Here is a 20,842-nt window from a genome sequence, read left to right on the forward strand (position 1 = left end):
AAGCTTTTGATAAGATCCCACAGTCTGAATTAATGAATACAGTTTGATTCAGAGAATGAATGAGGCATGTCAGATTATTAATGGAAAAAAAAATCAGGATTGCTTCCTTGAATGAACGAATGGGCCAAGTTTGATTCATTGAATGAACGAATGAAGTATGATTCATTGTATGAATGAATGCAGTTTTATACATTAAAAGTATAAGGTTTGGTTGATTGAATGAAATTATGAAGATTGCATCACTGAATGAGTGAAATTTGATTCACTGAATTAATTAATGCAGTTTGATTCACTGAATTAACTAATGCAGTTTGAGAAGTTTGATTCATTGAATGAATGAATGAACTTTGATTCAATGAATGAACAAAAGCATTTGCATTCAATGATTGAATGAATAAAGTTTGATCCATTGACGAATGAGTTGTGCCTGATTCATTGACTTGAAAGAATGAAGGTTGATTTATTGAATGAATGAAGTTTGACTCACTGAATTAATGAATGCAGTTTGATTCACTGAATTAATGTATGAAGTTTGCATCATTAAAGAAAGAGTGAAATTTGATTCCTTGAATTAATGAATTAAGTCTGATTCAATGAATGAATGAATGCAGTTTGATTCATTAAATGAATGAGTGAAGTTTGCCTGTCAAAAAAGTAAAAGCCCATGGGATACAGAGTAATATGCCAAATGGATCCAATAGCTGCCCTTGGAAAGCTGTTTCAAGTTGTGTTCCATAGGAAAGATGGGATTAGAAAAGGCATTTTGCTGTCTTTGGGACAGCATGAATAAAATGGGATGAATATCCTCCTTCTCTGCTGTATCATTTCTACGGTTCTATGGACCACAGTCAAGTTACCAACCTATAGGTTCCTGCCTCCCTCCCTTCTTAAACAGGGATGCTACTTTAGCTATTTTCTACTCTTCTGGGTCCCTTCCTGACTCCAGCGTTTGCTGAAAGATCACCACCAATGTCTTTACAATCTCCTCAGCTATCTCCTTCAAAACTCGGTGCAGTCCACCTAGCTGGGGTGATTTATCCACCTTCAGACTTTCAGCTTCCCCAGTACCTTTTCCTTCGCGATTGGCACTACACTCTCAAAGTTTTGTACATTGCTTGTGTCTTCCACTGTGAAAACTGATGCAAAGTACCGATTCATTTCCTCAGTTCCCATTACTACTTCTCTAGCCATATTTTCCAATGTGGAATGTCTACTCTTGTCTCTCTCTTACCTTTTAGCTATCAAAAAATACTCTTGCAAGTTACTTTTAATATTCTTTTGATATTACTCTAATTTTATCTCTCCCCCACCGCTCTGCTTATTGCTTTTTTAAAAAACTATCCTCTGGTGTTTAAATGTTTCCCAATCCCCCAGACCTTATAGAAGTTTACAAAATTATGAGGGGCATGGATAGGGTAAATAGGCAAAGTCTTCTTCCTGGGGTCAGGGAGTCCAAAACTAGAGGGCATAGGTTTAGGGTGAGAGGGGAAAGATATAAAAGAGACCTAAGGGGCAACGTTTTCACGCAGAGGGTGGTACATGTATGGAATGACCTGCCAGAGGAAGTGATGGAGGCTGGTACAATTGCAACATTTAAGAGGCATTTGGCTGGGTATATGAATAGGAAGGGTTTGGAGGGATATGGGCCGGGTGCTGGCAGGTGGGACTAGACTGGGTTGGGATATCTGGTCGGCATGGACAGGTTGGACCGAAGGGTCTGTTTCCATGCTGTACATCTCTGTGACTCTATGACATTGTTTGCTTTCTCTTTTGTTTTTATGCTGTCCCTGACTTCCTTGGTCAGCCATGGCTGCTTCATCCTCCCTTTAGAATGTTTCTTCTTCATTGGGATGTACTCCAAATCTGGTCTCAGCAGTGCCTCGTGCACCTGGTGCATGATCTCCCTACTTTTCTATTTAACTCTCTTGCAATAAATTACATTCGATGAAGTTTCCTAAAACTTTGCTGTGCCTGCATACTAACCTTTTGGTGATTCATGTGTCCAAAGACCCAGATCCCTCTGCATCTCAGAACTCTTTAGACCTTGTTACTTTTATTTTTATTTTTCCTAACAAGTTCACAGTTCCATGTGTTTGATACTGTTTTGAAACTTTAGTTGACCACAGATGATGTGTCCTCTCATCGTATTGATTTTGTGTATTCTGCAACATCCTTTCTGATATTTGCCACAACATCTTTAGTGACACCTTAACCTAATTTTCAAGTTCAATTCAGCTGTTTTCTTGCCTTCATATTTCCCTTATTTAAGTTTAAAAACAATCTTTTCTCCCTCAAACTGAATATAAAATCAATCACTTCCATGTCAGGAGCATGATGGAACATTCTCCATTTGACTGGATGAGTACTGCTGAAAAAAACAAGAAACACCACCACCCAGGACAAAGCAGTCCAACTGATTGGTGCCCTCTCCATCACCTTCAACATTCACTTCCTTCTCCACCACAATGGCAACACCCACAAGATGCACTGTAACAACTAAGAGTTCCTTCTACAGCACCTTCCAATCCTACAATCTTTACTATCCAGAAGGACAAGGGCAGCACACGCATGGGAACAACACCACCTTCACCCAGACTTGAAGTTATCTTGTCATTTCATCACTGTCATTAGGTCAAAATCCTGGAACAGGACTCTGGCTGTACCTACACATTATGGACAGCAGCTATCCAAGATAACTTTTCAATACTATCTTTGCCAGGCCATTTAGAGATGTGGTAACCGTCAACTTGCCTGCAATGCTGCATCCCTCAAATAAAAGTTATTTTCACAATATTCCAGGATGGAATTTATGGTTTCAAAACTTGTTTTGAGACAGACCCTAATTGAAAAGTTAAACAGAGAAAGGAAGTCCACTCAAGAGTTTAACCTAGACAAGTGTGATTTCATAGAGTCAGATGTACAGTACAGAAACAGACCCTTCAGTCCAACTCATCCATGCCGCCCAGATATATGCTGTAATTGTATGAGCCTCCCCCACTTCCTCTGGCAGCTCATTCATACAGACACCGCCCTCTGCGTGAAAAAGTGGTGTTTTCTGGAAGGTCAAATGCAAGAGGAAAGTATAGTATATGGCAAGATCCTTAGGGACATTAATACACGAAAGGATTTGTAATGCAAGTCCATAGAGCTGACAGTGGCAACACAAGTGGATGAGGTGGTAAAGGCAGCAAATGGCATGTTAGACTTTATCGGTCAGGCACTGAGTATACAATTTGGTAAATCATGTTGCAGCTGTATACGTCAATCAAGTCACATTTGGAGTATTAGGTGCAGTTCTGGTTACTACACGATAGGAATGACATGGAGGCTTTGGATGGGGTGCAAAAGAGGTTTACCAGGAAGGTGCCTGGATTGGAGGGTATTAGCTACAAGGAGTGTTGGATAAACTTGATTGCTTTTGCTAGAGTATCGAAGGCTGATGGGCGACCCGATAGAAGAATATAAAATGAAAGGAATGGATAGTCAGAGCTTTATCCCCCAGGGTGAAAGTCAAATACTCGGGAGCATAGATTTAAAGAGAGAGAGGGCATGTCTAAAGGAGATACACAAGGCAAGTTTATTTTTACAGAGGGCAATAGGTACCTGTAAAACACTGCCAGAGAAGGTAGCAGAAGCAGATACAATTAGCTAATTATATCTGCTTCTGCTACCTTCTCTGGCAGGCATTTAGTCAGACACATGAAAAGGTAGAGAATACAAGGGATAGACCACACGCAGGCAGATGGGATTAATTTAGAATGGCATCGTGGTCAGTGCAGACACATTGGGCTGAAGGGCCTGTTCCTCAGCTGCACTATTCTATGTTCTTTTTATAAGGAAGCTAAAAGATTGGAAATCAAAATTTCTGGGGTCTCAAACTGGTTGAAAGAACACAGAACATGCCCTTACAGAAGAGTGCACCTAGGAAATGTGGTGTTGGCTGTTGCTGCTATCAGCTGGGAATTAGACTAAATCTTAGAAAGGGAAGAGTGAAATTCACAAGGATGATAACATTAGGGAGACTTTGTGATTGAGATTGATGATATAAATGCTGAGTGAACTGTCAAGCCAACTCAATATGTAATTTATAGTTTACAATCAATCGCAATTCACCTGTTAATTCATGTTTAATTTCTGAAGATTCTAAGTTTTGGACTCATTAACACTATTTTGGTTAAACTGTAGATCTTGTGGTTTAACTCTTTTAGTAAGAATTGGTATTTCAGATTTATTCTTTTAATAAACACCTCTACGATGATTATATCAATACTGAGGTAGTCAACATTAGGACATTCTATCTGCCAGTCATTGGGATTTGAAGTGATTGCACTCACAGGACAATTGCACAGAGCGTGAGTGAGAGAAGAGGGACTGTTGTTACATCCAGTCAAACCAGCTTTCATAAGCAGGAGGGGGTACCAAGGTTGACCCTCCGAGTTCCGTCCAGGGCTGAAGTTGTGAGTTTGACAGATACACAGCTCACTATCACATAACTAAGTTTACCCAATGATGTTTGGAACATCTGCAGATTTAGTTTGCAAACCACAGATCCTGTCCTATAGATACACAAGCGCCTTAATCAACTGGCTCCATGCTGGGAAAGGTCTTGGGAGATATCAATGAAAGAAGTCAATAATAACAGTTGTGAAGAGTAATAAATTCAATTCAATAGGGAGTGTTGCTGAACAAAGAGACCTTGGAGTGCAGGTTCATAGCTCCTTGAAAGTGGAGTCACAGGTAGATAGGATAGTGAAGAAAGCGTTTGGTATGCTTTCCTTTATTGGTCAGAGTATTGGTCAGGACATCGGTTAGGCCACTGTTGAAATACTGCATGCAATTCTGGTCTCCTTCCGATCGGAAAGCTGTTGTGAAACTTTAAAGGGTTCAGAAAAGATTTATAAGGATGTTGCCAGAGTTGGAGGATTTGAGCTATAGGGAGAGGCTAAACAGGCTGGGGCTGTTTTCCCTGAAGCATCGGAGGCTGAGCGGTGACCTTATAGAGGTTTACAAAATTAGGAGGGGCATGGATAGGATAAATAGGCAAGTCTTTTCCCTGGGGTCGGGGAGTCCAAAACTAGAGGGCATAGGTTTAGGGTGAGAGGGGAAAGATATAAAAGAGACCTAAGGGGCAACGTTTTCACGCAGAGGGTGGTATGTGTATGGAATGAGCTGCCATAGGAAGTGGTGGAGGCTGGTACAATTGCAACATTTAATAGACATTTGGCTGGGAATATGAATCGGAAGGGTTTGAAGGGATATGGGCCAGGTGCTGGCAGATGGGACTAGATTGGGTTGGGATATCTGGTCGGCATGGTTGGACCGAAGGGTCTGTTTCCATGTTGTACATCTCTATGATTCTATGACTTTAATTCAGTATGTGTGGTGGCTTATCCAAAACTGCTGAAAATCCAAACATATCACATCCGCTGCTTCCTCTTTATCTTTCCTGCTTTTTAACTCCTCAAATAATTCTAATAAATTTGTCATGAGACCATGCTGAGTCTGCCCTATTATGCATTTATAAATGCTATCCTATTACATCCTTTGAAATAGACTTGAACATTTTCCCAACAACAGATATTCTAACTGGCCTATTGTTACCAATGTGTTCTCTCCCCTTTTGAAATAAAGGTGTTACATTGGCAGTTTTCCAATTCTCTGCGACTTTTCCGGAACCTTAGGATTCCAGAAAATTCACTAACAATATATCCATTATCTCTGTAGCTACTTCGGTTAGTATCCTGGGATGCATCCCATCAGGTCCGAGGGATTTATCAGACTTGAGTTCAAGTAATTTCCCTAACACTATTTCTCCATTGATGGTTATGAAACTATTTTCCTCTCCTCCTTTTGCCCCTTGAATTTAGTAAATTTGAGATGCTATCAGAGTCTTCTACTGATGAAGATTTAACTCCTGATTCAACTGCTCTGCCATTTCCCAATTCTCCATCATTATTTAGAGTCATAGAGATAAACCGCACAGAAACAGACTTTTAGGTCCAACCCGTTTATGCTGACCAAATATCCAAAATAAATCTAGTCCCATTTGCCACCATTTGGCCTATATTCCTTTAAACCCTTCCTATTTGTACTCATCCAGGTGCCTTTTAAATGTTGTAATTGTACCAGCCTCCACCACTTCCTCTGGCAGCTCATTCCATACACACACCACTCTCTGTGTGAAAAAGTTATCCCTTAGGTTCCTTTTAAATCTTTCCCATCTCACCTTAAACCTACGCTTTCTAGTTTTGGACTCCCCACCAAGGGAAAAGACATCTAATTACCCTATCCATGCACCTCATGATTTTATAAACCTCTATAAGGTCACCCCTCAGCCTCTGACTCTCCAGGGAATATAGCCCCAGTCTATTCAGTCTCTCCCTATAGCTCAAACCCTCAACCCTGGTAACATTCTTGTAAATCTTTTCTGAACCCTTTCAAGTTCCACAACATTCTTCCTATAGCAGGGAGACCAGAATTGAATGCAGTATTCCAAAAGTGGCCTAACCGATGTCCTATACAGTCGCACATGGCCTCCCAACCCCTGTACTCAATACTCTGACCAATAAAGGAAAGCATACCAAACGCCGCCTTCACTATCCTATCTACCTGTGACTCCGCTTTCAAGAAATTATGAATCTGCACTCCAAGGTCTCTTTGTTCAGCAACAGTCCCAATCAGCTTACCAGTAAGAGTATAAATCCTGCCCTGATTTGACTTTCAAAAATGCAACACCTCACATTTATCTAAATTAAACTCCACTTGCCTCTCCTCGGCCCATTGGCCCATCTGATCAAGATTCTGTTGTGCTCTGAGGTAACCTTTTTCACTGTCTGCTACGCCTCTGATTTCCCCAGCCTCATCCTCTAAGGGACTTGTGTTCACTTTGTCTTCTCTCTCTTTACACATTTAAAGAAGAGCTTCCTGTCTGCCTTGATGCAGATTCTTGTATACTTACCCTCACATTTTATTTTCTCCCTTTTTGTATGATCATATATTATTGGTTTTTAAAACTTACCCAATCCTCTGGCTTATCACTAACCTTTTTCACATTGTAAGTTTTTCTTTCAATTTGATGCTGTCCTCAACTTCCCTGCTTAACCATGGTTGACTTATCTTCTTCCCAGAATCCTTCTTCCCCACTTGAACATGTCTTTCCTGTGAGCCACAAATTACTCTCTTTAACATCTGCCATTGATCCTCAACTGTCTTTGTTGCTAACCTTCTTCCCCATTTAAATCTGGCCAGCTCTGCCCTCATTCTTTTACAATTACTCTTATTAATGCTTAGGACAGTTGCTTCTGACTCACTTTCCTCTCTCTCAAACTGAATGCTAAATTTCAACATGTTTCTGTTTCCAACGGGATCATTTACTCTGGCATCATTTAACCACGTCTGATTATACATCATCATATCTTTACAAAGGAAACTTATCAAAATTAAATTAAAATGAAATATTATTTGCCAACATGTCAATGCACTCCTGTCCCTGCAGGGCCCATCTTTAAGGAAAGTCTGTACCAGACCAGTGTTTCTGGCCCAATCATTACGGTATTTGGATCTAGCAAATAACGTGGGGGGATCAACTATCAGCAGAATATCACTTAGAGAACATTGACCAATGCATCATAAGGTTCAACATAGCTATACAAAAGATTAATGAGCATTCTATAGTAAAATGTAGATTTTTGAAGAGTGGTCAATTTTAGATGAATTGGAATAGATCTGTCCCAGAGTTATGGCACCCTGCATCCACTTGATGCTCCACTCCACCTGACTCTCCACAAAACTCTGTGATTTCCCAAGAAAGGTCACTAAATGCCAACATGCCAGAGAAATGACACCAAATATGGCATGGATAAACTCTTCCATTGTTAATGCAAGGGCAGAAACTGACAGACATTTGGTGGTACTGTGAAATATCTGCCTCTCTGCTGAAGACACATCTGCATGAAGTTGAGCATCGGTCAGCCGATCCTCACTCCTTCAAGTTATCATTTCCTCTGTTACCCCGTCCTGTGCATCTACCTATTGAACATAGAATGGGTGACACAACAAAATCCATTAATAACCATTCAGGTGAATGGCATGCTGGAATAAAGTCATGCAGAATCAAGATGATTTTCCAGCTTCTGAGCTTTCCAGTGTAGTTGGAGTCATGGTCTATTTTCTGTAAGTTTCTCTGTTTGATATCATCTGCTCCTGTTCCTGCTGGAGAGAAATCAGTTAAATAAAATAGTTGATCCTTCAATCAATGAGGTATGTTCCCTTGGTCAAGGACTTCTAGTGGTGCTGAAGGCCCTTACAGGCTAAACATGATCAAAGGAACGATGGACATAACCATCGCTGTACTTACTCTCCATTGCTTCCACACTGCTTAGTGTCAGGCTATCTTCCGGCAATTCATTTGCTGTCCATGGCCTCCTCATCGTCTTTCACTGACAGTACGGTGCTGAAAAGCATCCACATATGCAGGAACAGACAAGTGCAGTTTCACACAAGCCTTATGGACGTACATGGAATAATATAGGTGAGATGGGCTTCAGATTAGTATGACAGGGTGGCACAACATCGAGGGCAGAAGGGCCTGTACTGCGCTGTAATATTCTATGTTCTATCTACACAGGCATTCTGAGATGCTGAAAGGAAGTCAGCCTTCACTCTTCACTGAGCATGGAATTTTGGTGTACTATGATCGAAGCATGTGTTCCAAGCATAGATCGGCTAGCAGGCCTCACATTTCACATGTGCCTTCTAATCCAGGCTGGGCTTCCAGTTTGCAACTCTTGATCTCTCCTCAAGCAGGAAGTCATTAAATCTCCTCCTGTACTGGATGCAGGTTCTTGTCGAAATTACTCATCTGCTTACAATGTCTTCTACCTCCAGCCATTCCTCCCTTCTTTCTGTTGAAGCAAGTCACCTCTTACTTCTCTGATGATTTAAAAAAAATGGCTTTGGTGAATTGTGAAGTAAGCCTATTTTTTAAAAAATTCCTACATTGTGGAAACAGACCCTTCAGCCCAACAAGTCCACACCAACCCCTCCAAAGAGTAGCCCAACCAGACCCATTCCCCTCCCCTTTTATCCTACATTTACCCTTGATGAATGCATGTAACCTGCACATCCCTGAACACTACAGGCAATTTAGTATGGTCAATTCACCTAACCTGCACATCTTTGAATTATGGGAGGAAGCCAGAGCACCCAGAGGATACCCATGCAGACATGGGGAGAATGTGCTGAGGCTGGAATTGAATCCGGGTCCTTGGTGCTGTGAGGCAGCAGTACTGACCATTAAGCCACTGTGCTACCCCTTTATCATTTAAAAAACATTTCTCCACTTCTTGTGTTGTTGATAGCCACCACTTTTTTGTCTATATCTATGATATGTATGAATTTGCACATCTTCCTTTAAAAGTGCAAGAAGTAGGCACTTGGACCAATACACTTTTAGTTGGCAAGCTCCCTACCCTGTTGGCTCCGTATCAGTCCTTACTCATACAATCAGGAAATGCCCTCCCTAATGACATTTTGGGTCTAAATACGCCAGCATTATCTTGCAGCAGATCAAGAAAGCGGCTCACTACAACCTTCTCAAGGATAACTGGAAAGGATAATGCTGGCCCAACAAGTGAAACCCACTTTCCCAAATGAATAAAAAAGGGTTCTACCACCTGTCTGTGCTTGCAACTGAGCCCCAAATCTCTCTGGTGTTTGGTCCTCCACAAAAATCGGTAAATAGGGGTCATCAACTAAAAAAAACATGAAAATTACAATCAGCCTCAAAGCATTGTGTCCAATTTTGGGTACTGCATTTTATGAAAGTTTTTTTTAATGTACATGAATGTCTCGGCCAGCATTTATTTCTCATCCCTAATTATCTAGAAAGCAGTTAAGTGTCAATCACATTGCTATGGTTCTTGAGACGAGACCAGGTGAAGGCAGCAGATTTCTTTCTGTGCCAAATGTTTCATGCCAATGTTACAATTAGACTAACTTTTAATTCCAGATTGTCATTGATTCAAATTTCACCATCTGCCATCGTGGGATTTAAACCCATGTCCCAGAGCATTGACCTGGAGTTATGGATCACTAGTCCAGTGACAATATCATTAAATAATTGCCTCCTAAATTGGAAAGGTGTAGAAATTATTTACCAACATGATTCCAGGGATGAGAGACTTATGTGGCAGTTTGGGAGAAGCTGGGTCATTCTTCAAGTTGAGAGGAGATTTGTTTGAAGTGTACAAAATCAGGAGAGATCTGGACATAGTAAATTGAGAGAAACTGTTCCCATTGGCAAAAATGTCTAGAACCAGAGAAATTGATTTCTTGGCAAAAGAGCCAAAGGTAAAAGAAGAAAAACGTTTTTTCACATCACAGGTGGTACTACCTGAGAAAATGGTGCAAGCAGATACAATCATGGCTTTCAAAAGGGAATTAGATCGAAGAGAAACAAAATGCAGTTAAAAACACAGAGAAGTGGAACTGGTTATATTATTCATGCAGAGAACTGACTTGGTGGTTCAAGTAGTCTCTTTCTTTGTTGTAACAACTCTATGAATCTTCCATCCCATTTTCTCTCCCATACTCTTATGCATATCATATCTTTACAAAATGCATGACAAAATGTTTCCTAAGTAGGTATCAATAAATGTTACAGTTAATATTTAGAAATAATTCAAGACTTTTTATTGCTTTGTTGACTGATAAATTCCATAATTTTATTAGTGGCCGTGGATCTGTGAAAATTGATATCATGTTTAATTTGAGATAGAACAAGATGTAATTGCTTTCCTGCCATACATTAGCTGGGGCTTTATAAAAAGAGGCATGTTACAATGGAATGAGGTAGTGAGAGAATTCTTCACCTTTTTCTGTGCCTCTTGTTCGCAATAAGGTATATTTTTTAGGAAGTAGAGTTTCCAACCTTTTGAGTGCTGTGACAATTCAAGGATAGGATAGTATTTCTAATAGGTTTAAGTCAAAGGATAATATAAACATTTATTACCCAAAATCCAAAATGTAAATGCAACAAAACACTGACTCCCTTAAACATACACACGCATGAGAAAAAATGAGTTTGAGAGATGATACATGAACTTAGGTATTAATAGAGTAATTGGAGTAAAAAGAAACATATCACGTGTCCTCAATCAGTTTTTTAAGATTAAAATGTTGCAGCCTGTAGGTTTTTTTTTCACCTCGTCCTTTAAAATATAATTGACAGTTGCACATTTTCAAGTTTCCAAAAACATTTTGGCAATGCCTCTGTAGAAAAGAAATATAATCTTACAAATGAAAACAAATTACCCCATCTGCTCACTACTTGAATTGAGTGTTTCTTTGGAGAGGGTTCATTCCTTCTTGCTGGTGAAGTGATGATCCCTATGTCTTAATTAGTCCTTGCCTGCCATCTGCATTCCCCAGTAAATTAATATGGTCTTGAATTCCCTTTGGCTCGTTCTGATCGTTTGTAGGTAAATTTTGGTACCTCCCATTGTCCACATAATGGATTTAAGCCAATGTGATTGATGTATTGGGGAGGATGATTAATATTCCATCAATTATGCCAGTCATGATTAACTTATGGAGAGACCGTGTTGGATGTTCCATGGTCAGGCCCCAATAGATCTTGCAGTTATTTCTATTCCATTGAGCTCGTGCAGACAGTGATTTCACACCTGGAAACCCATTTGTATTTTTAAGTAATTTCTCAATAATAATGTGTCTGTCCTGAATTTCTGGTTGCCATTTTCTGAGTCCACTGATCACTTATCTTGACAAGAATTGTCTGACTGGCACAGCCACAACTGGAAAAATGCATATTGGGTGGGGGAAGTGAGAGTACTATCAGTGAAGGATTCAGTTGTGAACCCTGTGTTGTGCATGGCTGATGTAAATAATTGAGGATTGTCAGTTATCTTCACTGTATCATTTTGAAGTCTTTTGCTGGTTCATTTAGTTTTGTTGGTATTCAAAATATCAAAAAGTGGTTTATGATTTTTGCCTAATTTCCCCTGGTTTTTAGGTCCACTTTTTCCCACTGATATTTTTCTCTGTCTAATACAAGAATGTAACCAAAATTTGGATAATATGCAATAAAACTAATTTTAGCATTCCTTATTTATTATGCATGAACAGCTACATTCCTGAAAAAGAACTTCAAAAGTTGGAATCCAAGGACACTGAAACAAAAACTGTAAACTATAAACATACAACAACATCCATGACGAAAGCTGTTAACATTTCTAATATACTACATGCATTAATTGTCTTAATCATTTAAAAGAGATTGATTAACTCCCTGCAATGTAACTGTATTTAATACAGGAAAACACCTTATGGTTATGAAGCAGATATTATACAACCAACTGATTTCTATGCATGATCAGCTTGCAGATCACAGCCATCTAACTGCCAAGCAGAATCTCACTATTGTCTCCATGCAACATATGGAGTCCTTAAGGGTAAATTCTCTTAAAGGAAAGGTATACATACAAAATTATTTTCAAAAGATTGTTCAGTTATTTACGTTAACTTGTGAGTCTGTGAGTGTTTATAAGACACAATAGTTTGCTGATACATTCACATCTCATGATGGTGATTTTGCCTGAAGGTGCTGTTAATTTCCCACAGCAATTTATAATATTGCCGGTTTGTGTTTGGCATCTTGGACACAATGCAATAATATTGGGAGCAGATGGGAAATTGAAACAGATCTGATTTGCTGTAAGTTCTGTTTCAGCATTGTGCCATCATGTGCATGGGCCTCTTGGCTTCTTGGTCCTGAGTACATTCTTCTCATCTTGACTCTTTGTCGTATATCTTCTATGTGGTCGTTGATGCAAACTTTTTATTTCACTTGTAACTTTGGCAATTCCATTTCCATATCCTCATTGTACATGTTCATCAACTTCTCATGTAAATTTACAAGCTAAGTCTCAAAAGGAGTATTTTGTGTATGAGTCAATAAATTGATATACACTCGTAATCGTAATCAGTCAGAGAATCGAGTTATGATGAAAAGACAGCTTAGTGGTGTTCAGGCTTATCCAATCAGCCACGATCCCATTGAATGGCGGAGCAGACTCAATGGGCTGACTGGCCTACTTTTACTCATAAGTCTTACTGTCTGCCAAACATGAGCCTGCTGCTTGAGGAACAGTTGTGCTCAGAGACGCTGTCCTCAAATGTAATATTGTAATTTGTAAGTCTTAGTTGATCTATCTACATCTCAGGATTAGATTTCTGACTGATTTCTGCAACCAGCCAAACTATTGAATATCAGATAATGTAGAAAAGAAATTATGTCATTAATGCTCCACACATGCTTCTCACACATGCCCTGGAATGACATGCCAATAAATTGTGGACTGTTATTCTTAATGGTCTCACTTATGGGACAGTGATAGTGTCCCTATCCCTGGATTGGGAGGCCTGGTTCAAGTCCCATGTCCTCCAGAGGTTTGGATAAACATGCCTGAACAGGTTGATTAGAAAAACAAGTGACAAGGAACTTGGCAAAAAGGTCACATGCAATTTTGGATCAAGGATTGACAGGAACTTCATGCAGCATCAGTAATTCCTTATAATAACTTGAAACATGCTCTTGACATATCTTGCAGTTCTTAATATGGATTTTAATATCAGTGTTAATATCCAACCAATATTTTACCTCTATTGTGAATCTTCTTGTCTGATCAATGCTCCTGCGTGAATGATTTAAGTTATTGGAGAACATCAATTCGCAAAAAGTTCTGGCTTGATGATGTGTGTTTTGTGATGGTACTGTGCCTTTAAGAGAGATTTGTTCTGTGATGTTTCTCTTGCAGAGAGGTGTTGCTGCAGTAGTGCCAGAATGTCTACTTCAGAAGCAGTGAGTAAATAGCTTTGAGCTCCTTGAGATTTTTTAGTTAATTAGATAAAAGAAGCATGCGTAGGTGGATTCAGATTCACAAAGACCCAGACTTTTGGTTGTGCTTTCATTTAGGGTGTTTGGCTATTGAAGCTGGTAGATATAGCTCTCCCTCTGCTGCAGCAAAAAACTTGAGTTCTCCCTCTGTTGCAAGATTATTTCTTTTGGTATTCCTTTTCTCTGGACCAGAAGGGAGATAACATGTGAAGAAAATCTGTTTTGCTGAATTTGCCTTTGCCAAAGGTGTGTTTATGAGATGCTGTTATATTGGAATAATTGATGATTAGTAGTTAAATAATATATTATTTTATTAAGTATTTCAATAGAGTTAAAGTTATGTCAATACATTTTTTGTTTGTATTTTAACTGTGTGTAAGAATGAAGTGTGATTGGATTAAAGCCTAGTGGTGGTCCAATTGAATCACAGCACCTTACACTTGCCGATAAATAAATGTAAAAGTTAGGATCTAGGATTTCTCATTACTTTATTTTGGGGAGGCCCGGTCTGATACCTGACATTATCTTCAAAAGTGACTCCTTGAGATCTAAGATGGCAGTGACCCAGTAGGTCTGAGTCTGCAGAGCTCTGCCCAAGACTTAGGCAAAGTGGGGTGCCCACCCTCACCTCACCTGCTAAATTGCTAAAAATAGTTTTTGCCCAGAACCGTTGGCCATTCTGCATCAAACTTTAACAGTTTGATGCTTTCTAAAAAGACCAAAGGCAAAGACTCTCGCAGTTCGCAGCAGACAGGCACCCCTTCCCCACCACCCTGAAGCAACAGAGACATCCGCGGCTGCCCCGGGGACTTACCTGCGGAGGCGAGCCTGATCTCGGAGTTCGTTAAACTCCGAAAGAAGATTGATGAGTCCATCGAAGAGACCCGGGAATTCGATCTCGGTCATGCTGCAGAAGGTTGTTTAATACTTGCTGGGATTATAATTTTGTAACCTTAGGTATTTTTATCTTGTATTGCTTTGTCAAGTATATCTAGGTGATAGTGTGGGGGTGGGGGGAGGTGTCGCCCACTTTTAACTCCTGTTTTATAAAATATTGGAATTTATTTACTCTACTTTGTAATGCCTGGGCTGAGGGCATGGCCTTAGCTGGGAGGTGTTATGGCGGGATTATTGGAAGGTAGTAGTGCCTCCTGTGAGCAAGGGGGAAAGTCTCCTTTTAAATATGCCTTATGTTATTTGTATTTAGGAGTAGTTCTTAGCTGTTTGATTTAGCCGATTTAAGGAGTGTTATTATACGTGAATCATTTTTGGTTTTTATTCAATGTCTTTTGGGCAAGGTTCTTCCTCTTGGGAGGTCTCGGCCTTGCTTGGATGATCATGGCTAGTCATTCGGTTTAGGTGGTGCACCTGGAATGTCAAGGGGAGCCACTCACCAATCAAAAGGAGAAATATATTATCAAGTCTTAAAAAAGAAAGGGTCGATGTAGACCTTCTACAGGAGACACATCTACTTGATAAGGATCATTTGAAGCTGCAACAGGGTGGGTTTGGCCAGGTGTTCTTTTCATCTTTCAGCTCAAAAAGTAAGGGAGTAGCCATTCTTATTTGGAAGAATCTTCCCTTCCAAATGCTAAGCCAGATAAAAGATGAGTCTGGACAGTATATATTAATTAAAGCCCTAATACATGGAGAGGAATACAGAATTTTGAATCTTTATTGCCCCCAGTGCACCCTGTTAAATTTGTAACGGAAGCATTCTCCATGTTGATGGCTCTTGGGGTGCGCCATACAACCACAGGTGGAAATTCTAATTGTATCATTGACCCAGAGATGGACAGGATACCTAGGAGCTCTGCAGGCATATCTTTGAGATCTAGGCAGTTGGCGGATCTGAATAGGGAGTTGGGGCTGGTAGATGTGTGGAGGTGTCTTCATCCTGAGGGGAGAGACTTTACTTTCTATTCTAATCCACACAAGCGCCATACCAGAATCGGTATGTTTTTTGGCTACTCGACCCTTTTGAACTTGATATTGTTTTGTAAAATAGGTAATATAACTATTTCTGACCATGCTGCAGTATATATGGAGGTTAAGACTAGTGATGATGAGATAGGTTCCCGACATTAGTGTATGGACCCTTTTCTATTGAAAGAAAGTAAGTTCATAAAATATTTTTTGCAGGAATTTAAAACCTTCTGGGATATCAACTCAGGTATGCCCAGTAACCCTTTGATAATGTGGGAGACTGCTAAGGCATACGCACGAGCTTGGTTATCTCATATCCTGCGACTGGAAAAGACAAAAGTGATAACAACAGCGTCTGCTCGAGGTTCGCCTGAAGGCAGCTGAAACAGCGTATGTTGATAGGCCCTCCATTACTAGGGCAACTTTGAATACTGCACTTACTCAAACAGCAAAGAGGGAGATATTATTCGCGAAGCAGAGACTACTTGAATACGGTGACAAGCCTGGCAAGATTCTAGCATACCTTGCCAGAAAGAAAAAGGCTCCTCAAGCCATTATGTCTATTAGAGAGAGTGCTGGTATCCTGACTTGTGGTCGTAAAAAGATCAATGCAGCCCTTAGAAAGTTCTATTTCGAATTGTGTAAGTCGCAGGATTGTGAGGATAGAACGAGAAAGATGGAGTCTTTCTAAAACAATCTGGCCCTCCTGGGCCTAATCTCGGAGCAGGTGTCATTTTTGAATGACCCTGGCAACCCAGGATGTACAGGAGGTGGTGAGGCAGTGTCAAAGTGGCAAAGTGCCTGAACCAGATGGATTCCAGGCTGAGTTCTGTAAAGAATTTATAGGGGAATTGGTCAGGCCACTTATAAATATGCACAATTACCCACATAGTCAGGCCTGCCTCCTGCCTTCTCAGAGAGAAGCAAATATTCCTCTCATTCTTAAGAAGAGAAAAGTCCCAGATGACTGCTCTTCGTACAGACCCATATCCTTGTTAAATGTGGATTTTAAAATTCTCGCAAAAATGTTGGCATTAAGACTGGAGAGGGTTTTACCATTCATTATAAAAGAGGACCAGACGGGGTTTATAAATGGTTGCAGATCAACTAATAATGTTAGAAGAGTCCTAAATATGGTACAAGCCTCCCAGCAGAGAGCGATACCAGGATTAGTTGTCTCCCTAAATGCAGAGAAGGCATTCGATTGGGTAGAATGGCCATATCTCTTTTATACGCTGGAACGGTTTGGTTTTGGAGAGGTCTTTATTAAATGAGTTGCAGTATTATATAATGATCCCAAAGCAGCGGTGATTACCAACGGTTTAAGTTTGGATCGTTTTAGCATTGGCAGAGGCTGTCGTCAGGGATGTCCTCTATCACCATTATTATTTATGCTAGTGATTGAGCCACTGGCGGAAGCTATACGAGCTGTCCCTAATACAACAGCTCCAGAGGTTGGATCGGGCAAGCACAAAATTACTCTCTATGTGGATGATGTCCTCCTTTTCTTAAATGATCCATTGACATCTGTGCCCCGCTTAATTCAAGTGGTTAACCTATTTGGTATGTTTTCAGGTTACAAAATCAATTTTACGAAGTCGGAGGCCATGCTGCTGGGTGGTTTTGCCAGTGTATCGAATTTACCGGATTGATCCTGTTTCCCCTTTTGGTGGTCACTAGGAGGTTTTCTTTACTTAGATATTTTTATTACTCCGACATTTGGTCAGCTATAAAAAGCCAATTATACACACTTACTAGAGAAAATAAGACAGGACCTTCAATGCTGGAAAGATCTCCCAATATCCTTGCTAGGTAGAATAGCTTTAGTTAAGATGAATATTCTACCTCGTTCTTTTATACTCGATGAGAATGCTCCCCTTGATGCTGCCGAGACAGGCACTGTGTAAGCTTTATGGTTGGCTCGGCTCCTTTATTTGGAGTCATAGACGGCCCCTTGTTAAATTAGAAAAACTGCAGCTTCCACAAATAAGGGGTGGGCTGGACCTTCTGGATTTCAGGAGGTATCAATTGAGTTCCCTGTTATCATATGTAGCTGATTGGGTCTCTTGTGACCCACAATCAGTCTGGTTAGATATTCAGGACTCCCAAGCAAGATGTCCCCTCATCAAACTACTATTTATGGACAAGGTGAGAGTTATTACAGATTATTGCAAAAACCCTATTGTATTAAATACAATCAAAGCCTGGAGGATAATGTGACTTGATGAGGGTAACCTACAAAAAACCTCCCCTTATACTCCTCCTATAAGTGGGAACGTTGGGATTCCAGCCAGGGCTGACTGGTGCTGTATTCAAAATCTGGAAGTCCAGAGGTATCTCCTGTTTGGGAGATCTGTTCGATGGGGAGGTCATGATGTCCTTCGAGCAGCTGCGTCACAAATTTGGGCTGCATGGCAAGGACCTTTTTTGATATTTTCAAATATGAGACTTTATACAAAAGAAGACCACATTGATAATTAATCCTTATAAATTGGATAGGGAAAGGAGAGTGCTTCGGTCGATGGGTCTGCCCTCTGTCAGTACTCTCTATCACTTACTATGTAATAAGGTGACAAAGGACATAGAACAGTTATATAAAACCTGGAGTTAAGAATTGGGGATGGAAATCTCCTTAGAGATGTGGGAGGGTGTCTGGGAAAACACCAGGAAGATCTCTATCTGTAACAGAACTCAGGCTACTCAATTGAAGATACTTCGCAGGGCTCACAGGCACCTGAGCGACTTGCAAAGTTCAAGGCAGGAGCATCTCCAATGTGTCCTAAGTGCAAAATAGAAGTTGGTACTCTCATGCATTGTCTGTGGACATGCCATAAGATTTGCAGGTACTGGGACAGAGTAGTGATTGCTTTGGCAAAGATTTTGGGGACAGAGATTGGGTTGGATCCAATGTCTTTACTCTTGGGCTCCCCAAACTTCCCCTCTTTGGATGTATACGGGAGGAAATTATTCACTATCCTTTCCTTTTGTGCGAGGAAAAATATTTTCGTGAATTGGGTCCCCCAGGACTTTCAAATTGGCATAAAATAGTCATGGAATATATCCCCCTTGACTTCCTTATGAATATGGTGCACCAAAAAAAGGGCAGCCCTTTCTGAACTACATTGACACAGATATTTCGGCCATATTATTCAGGGGCTTTGCTTAGCCGTGGTAATGGTTCTAGCTTTATTGGGGGCTCCCAGGAGGAGGAATCCCGTATAAATACGGGTCTTGTTATGATTTGATATAAATTTATTTTGAATACGTATTTAGTTAATTATTTACTTGTTTGTTTTCTTTTCTCCTTTTGTTTATTGTTAGTAACGTATGATATCCTAGTTTATGTTATGGTTGTCTGTAGAATAGATTAGTAGTTTTTTAAAAATTCTATACTGGTGTTGTTATTATATGGTAAAGTGGAATACACTAGTTTGTACTACTTTTGTAATTTTGTAAAAAATCTCAAAAATCTTCTTTTTCTATAAAAATACCTATAAAAATAAGTGACTCCTCAGGAGATGCCGAGCTCATCCCAGAAAGAACAATATGATCTCACGTGGATATACTAAGTTGAATTAAACCGTCCTTCAGCAATGTTTTTCCATAGTTTCTGTAGCATCTCAGAAAGAAAGAAAGAGTTGAACTGGTAAAAATGGCAAACTGGTCTGACTCAGCTTGCATGCTTCAAATGTAAGATCAAAATGTTAACTTGCAATTATTATTCTTTTCCTTCCACGATAGAAACTTCTACGGTTTCTTCTTGATTTCCTGGAATATGTGCTGTAGAAAATATATCAGGTCAATTTAGAGAACATCTGCAAGTTTGATGTCAATAATGTTAGTTTACATGTTTAAGGGTATATCTTCTGTTTTCACCAGATTGGGAAGCCTGCTAGGTGCAACTTATGTGACCATCCTGGCTGTACCTAAGTTCATAGTCATAATCGTTGAACTTTATGAGGAGACATATCAGTTTGGCAGTCCAGTGATTTTCAATCATTATCCATGGTACAACAGTACACCTCAACAAGGTGAGAAATGTGTCATGAAAGTTTTGAGAAGCAGCGTCGCTTTACCTGATTATATTAATCAATCGAAACCTGCACCCCCATTCTCAGTGATTAACAGCAATCTAGATTTATTCAGTTCATAGTATCAGTTATATGACACCTCGATCTTTTACTATAAATTCTATGTCCTATGATCCCGCCCAATAGCTATCTGGCAAAGGAGCAGCATTCCGAAAGCTTGTAATTTCAAATAAACTTGTTGGACTCTAACTTGGCTTTGTGTGATTTTTAACTTTGTCCATCTCAGTCCAACACTGGCACCTCCACATAAATATTAAAATCATGTTTGTGTACAGAGATGGGGGCTAGGCATCAGAGTTCGTGCTCACACTCTGAAGTGCAATGGTTGTGCAAGGCATGTCAGAAAGGCAAGGTTACATTGATCATGGGAGACTTCAATATGCAGGTGGACTGGGTAAATAATGTTGCTAGTGGATCTAAAGAAAGGGAATTCATGGAATGCTTACAGGATGGCTTTTTGGAACAGCTTGTCATGGAGCCCACAAGAGAGCAGGCTATTCTGGACCGAGTGCTTTGCAATGAACCAGACTCTATAAAAGATCTTAAAATAAGGGAACCCTTAGGAAGTAGCGACCACAATATGGTAGAGTTCAGTCTGGAGTTTGAAAGGGAGAAGGCAAAATCGGATGTAATGGTGTTACAGTTGAATAAAGGTAATTATGAGAGCATGAGAGAGGAACTGACGAAAATAGACTGGAAGCAGAGGCTAACCGGGAAGACAGTAGAGCAAAAATGGCAGGAGTTTATAGGTATAATTGAGGACACTGTACAGAGATTCATTCCCAAGAAAAGAAAGATTAAACGGGGAGGGATTAGACAACCTTGGCTGACAAAGGAAGTCAGGAAATGTATTAAAGAAAAAGAGAGATCCTATAAAGTGGCTAAGAACAGTGGGAAAGCAGAAGATTGG

This window comes from Chiloscyllium plagiosum, chromosome 12 (genome assembly GCF_004010195.1).
Source record: "Chiloscyllium plagiosum isolate BGI_BamShark_2017 chromosome 12, ASM401019v2, whole genome shotgun sequence".
In the NCBI taxonomy this organism is placed as follows: Eukaryota; Metazoa; Chordata; class Chondrichthyes; order Orectolobiformes; family Hemiscylliidae; genus Chiloscyllium; species Chiloscyllium plagiosum.